Source organism: Haliaeetus albicilla, chromosome 1 (assembly GCF_947461875.1).
Source record: "Haliaeetus albicilla chromosome 1, bHalAlb1.1, whole genome shotgun sequence".
NCBI lineage: Eukaryota > Metazoa > Chordata > Aves > Accipitriformes > Accipitridae > Haliaeetus > Haliaeetus albicilla.
Genome location: NC_091483.1, coordinates 75,015,306 through 75,020,517, shown reverse-complemented (window position 1 = coordinate 75,020,517; position 5,212 = coordinate 75,015,306).

Genomic DNA, 5,212 nt, shown 5'->3' with positions numbered 1-5,212 from the left:
CGGGCTCCCCTCAGCGCGGCGGGAAGCCGCCGCCGCCGCTCGGGGCTGGCGGAGCGGCGAGGCAGGGGCCGGCGGCCGAGAGGGACTCAAAAGGCAGAGCGAGGGAAGTGCCTTGTCGAGACAGCCCCGGTCCCCCTCAGGTTTAACCATGTAAGTGGGCTTCCCGTACCTCAGACCACGGCCGTTCCTTCTTGCGCTGGAGATTTTTTTTAGTGAAAACACACGGGTTCCGAGAGGAGAGGGGTGTTCTTCCGTTAGTTGCTACATAGCCACGTTACAGCAGCAGTTGGCTGTGGTTTCGATAAATGGAAATTTGCTGGTATCTGACAAACAGAAAAAGGTAGTTGCAGAAGACGTAACCCTGTTCCTAAATCAAACTGCTCCCCTAAAACGCTTGCGGTTTTTAGCACAGAGAACACGAGTAGGTTTGATAGCACCGTCTGGCATTGTTCTCTTGTCCAGCCGTGTCTGGTCTCCAGGCTGCCCAGTTAAAATGTGAGTATATGGTTACAAGTGGAGTAATCACATGCACCTTCATAGTCTTAAGTACATAAGGATCTGCCAACAAAGTCTTTAAAGCAAATTAATACAGGTGTTGAAAGGACTTCTGCTTCCATGCATCTTCATAGTCTTAAATACATAAGGATCAGCAACAAAGTGTTTAAAGCAAATTAATACAGGTGTTGAAAGGACTTCTGCTTCCCTTAAAGGTAATGCAGTCCCATGGGTGGTGTGGATTTACAGTTACTAGCACTGATGAAGACCTTTCACTCAACAGTGACATCTCTGGTCATGGATTCCCCAACCGATTAGATCTGGAGGAGCTTATCTAAGCATAACATCAGGATTAACGTGCGGGATCAAATAGCGAGCTGCTACTCTCATGTTTACCTAAGCATTTTCTGTACTCAGTGTGGTGTGAGAAAAGGAATGTGGTAGATATGGTACATACGCTGAAAACCAAACGATTACGGAAGGTTTGCTGCTGACTTGGAGGCCAACTTCTGCTTTAAGGTGCTCCAGAGTAAGCATGAATAATCATTTATTTAATGTCTGGAAAATATATGTAGATATATTCTTCTGGCTCTGGATCATTGTATGTAACTGACCAGGCACCATCTGAATTCAGATGTGTTTAAAAAAAAAAAAAAAATCCAGCTCTTCCTGTTCTTAAACCTACCAACCTAAAGCTTTTGCAGATCACTGAGCCCAGTTGTTATTGCAGTCAACCATGTCATACAACCTTGCATGTAAACACAGCATGCTGTTTCTAGAACCAGATAGGTCATTGCCCACCCTGTGCCAGTGGAAGGCCAGTCCAAAACCTTGCAGGTCTGATAGATAACAAATTATTATGAGGAAACTGGGGTTGTTCAGTCTGGAGAAGAGGAGGCTGAGGGGAGACCTTATTGCTCTCTCAAATTATCTGAAAGGAGGTTGTAGTGAGGTGGGTGTTGGTCTCTTTTCCCAAGTATCAAGTGACAGGATGAGAGGAAATGGCTTCAAGTTGCGCCAGGGGGGTGGGGGGTGGTTTAGATTGGGCATTAGGAAAAATTTCTTCACAGAAAGTGTTGTCAGGCATTGGAACAGGCTGCCCAGCAAAGTGGTTGAGTCACCATCCCTGGAGGCATTTAAAAGATGTATAGATGTGGTGCTTAGGGACATGGTTTAGTCGTGGGCTTGGCAGTGCTAGGTTAACAGTTGGACATGATCAGCTTAAAGGCTTTTTCCAACCTAAATAATTCTATGAAATTTGGGGTTTAGACTACATTTATTAACACTGATTTTTTTCTTATGTCAGTCTTGGTTTTTTACTCAAGCAACGCCTCTTCCACTCTGGCTTCTGCTTACCTGATCTATCACTACAGAGCAATAGTATTAACCAAAACATTAGTATTTTAAAGGACTTAATGCTATACAGGGTCTTCATCTTAGTATTTTTCACTCAGCCAGTGTTCAGGCTGCATAGAAAATTTTAGTTATCCACTCCAGACCTAATTTATTGGAAAAAAACCAAAACACTACCACCAACAAAAAACAAACCAAACCAAAAAACCCCTTACAAATAACCAGTCATTTTAACTATGCAAGATGGCACAGCTAATACTTTTAGGACTGAGAATGTACCTGTTTAGCTTAGGTGACAAACTCAGAGACCAAAAGGAGCACATTTGTGGGATGGTTTTGGCCCCCTGAATATAGAACACCTCACAGTCTCACAGTTATGAAAAGCAGCTCTGCCAGTTCCTATGGCCAAAGAGGCTGCAGTACCGGAGACACCAGCCTCTGCCCAACAGAGCTCCATTTTTGCTTCACAATAAACTCTACGTGCTGAGCTAAGGAACAGCCTCAGTACCTCCATATAGCAGAAGCTGAAGGCAAAAAGCAATGGCTTACACAGAGCATGGTTACACCACAGTAGATGGTAACTTCTGCAAGGCACAACTGAGAACATCAAACTGCATACCCCCTTTCAGCTGACAACTGAACTAATGAGGAAGCTTTTCATGCTGTCATAAATAAGGTAATTTATGCAATATCTAGCTGAACAGTTTTATTCTCACTCTATTCTTTACAGTATTTGTATTCAGGGTAGCTATTCTCTGGACAGCTGATGTTGACAGATAAATTACCTGAACTAAAGGCAAAATGGTAATTTTCCTTTTTTGTGTCTGATGATTGTAGTTACTGAATAGTTTCTTTTTTGCCTAATTAACAGCAGATTTATAGTTGATAACAGATGTGTCAAAAGGCCTGTTATGACAATTCCTGGTTTAAGAGCAACACAGAGACAAGAGAATAATTGGTGAATGTGATTGTGTTTAAGAAACTCTATGAGAAAGGGTTTGCTCAAGTTTGTCCAAGCCCTTTGTAGTCCAAATGACCAGACCTTCCTACCACCTTCTACAACATCAGAGCATCAACACTGCCTAGTTACTGCAGTACCTACACAATGACAAAACTATTGGACCATATTGATTATTAAGCTGAGGCAGGACTAGGTAGTCCTGTTTTCCTAGTAATGTAAAAATACTACGTGTTAAGCATCACCATTAGTCCCAGGTTTAAAATACTAAATCTGATTTTAAATATTGACAGTATGATTTGTAAAAGTGCATGCAGTGATTTTCATTCAGCATGATTTCAAACACAAGTACTTTCAGTCTGGCATTCCAAAACAGTCATGTAAGTTTATCAGCTGAAGTCTCCCTGTCCTTTATCTTTGTTCATCAGCTTCACAAGACATCCATGTTCATTCTCTTGTTCCAAAAAATGTCCTTTCCCACAAACACTATCAACCCACCTTACTTGTGTCTCTCTGCTGTTTCTTACCTCCCTTACTGGGGAATAACAAGCAGCTGCAAGTGGTATCAAGAATCACTGCCCCAGGATCAAAGTGCAGCTGTCAGCCTCTCTGTGGTTCTAATACCCTGCTGGATAAATCCTCTGAAGCTACTTGCTGTTGGAAGAATAAAGTCACATAAATAAGAATACTTTTTGACAGTTTATTTGTGCAAAGGAGAAATATACTGGGACTGAAACCCCAAACTGAAAGTGCTGATTTATAGCATGAAATAGGAAGCTAGCTCCTTCCTCATTACTTCAGTCTTAAGTTCTTGGTCTGAACGATATAAAAAGTTTTGGTTTTAAAGATACTTTTTTTAAAAAAAGAAAAAATGCATACTGTACCAAATGGAAATACAACAGGAGGTATACTAGTCTTCTGAGATCCCTTTGAAGTTTCAGAAGATGGTTTTACTGATTTTGGAAAGGTTAACTGAAAATATGTTTGTTTTCAGAAGCGTGAATGGATTTCAAACACAGAAATCTTACTAATTTTTATGTGATATGAGTATCTCCCCCACACATGTACTTAGTATCCAGCCTATTTTAACACTTAATACAACTGGTTTTACAAGCCAAAAAAGCTGATGATAATCACACATTACTTGCACTGCTACAGTTGCACTAAGATTCAGTAAAAGCCCTTTTCTTCAAATAAAGTACTTTTCTCTTTTAAGAAACATACATAGATAAACCTTTAACAAGACTTACCTTACAAAGATAGTCATCATTAGAGTTAAAACGTAAAGCCTAAGCATTTCAACTCATCCCCTCCTAGTTTTAGTCCTGCTTCCATTACAAGTCTCATTTGAAAAAAAACTAAAACCAAAAACCAAACAAAAAAACAGAACAAAGAAAACATTTTAAGCCAGTCTGAAACAACCAGGCCTAACTGTTAAATCAGATTTACTGACAGCATTTAAGTCTTTCTTCATGAACACCAGGTAAGCATTACTATGTCTGAATTACCTATTGGCCAAAACACAGGAGATCAGGTCTAGGAACTGTGTTTGAAAATGGAAGAGGTTTGGGGGGGTTTTGTTTTCATAAACAACCATGGCCATTAGTTCATTCATTACAGGATCTTCTTTATAGTTGGTTCTTTAGAATGAAATTGGAATGTTACTGTAAAAGAGGAGTTCATTTTCATAAGTTTTCCAAGAAAACATTACAGTTTTCTTCAATGCCTAACAACTGTCACTGAACTTAGCAAATAGGTAATTACAGTGAATACCTGAATAGTGAACCCAGTTCAAGCTAGCACCTTTAAGTAACTCTGATGCTCTTTGTCTCATTGCAATGTTTCTTCAGAAATATAGTATTTAAAAAAAAAAAGAGCATTAGAAGTATTTACTGGCTCTATTTGAAGAGCAGATGTTTTCCAAAGTCATGCTGGGCTGTTATCAGTGATTAGACACACATGATAAAGTAAGTGGAAGAGAGTTAAGGACTTCACTGCCCACTTAAATCAGACAGTTATGAATAAACTGAGGAACTCTAGTTAAACACCCTAGATTATTAACAATTTCAGAGCTGTGCTGAATTCAAAACTTACTGAAGAGATGAATGAGTGTACAGCTTTAACAAAGGACTTCTACTTGAAAGCCAATTCCATTACTCCACTGAATACATGAATTAATGTCCCAATGCTAGAGACTAATTAAAATGTTACTGCTCAAATTGCAAATATACTACCACTATGACAGCTGCCTGCAATTATTCAATATTTTAAAAGGTAACAAAAAGTTTATGCTGTACAATTTTTTTGTTTCTGTGTAGTTCAAATTCAAGTTAGACTAACACCCGGTCACACACACACTTAAGAATTCTGATTATTCATCCAAATATTCTCTATTATTAAAATAAA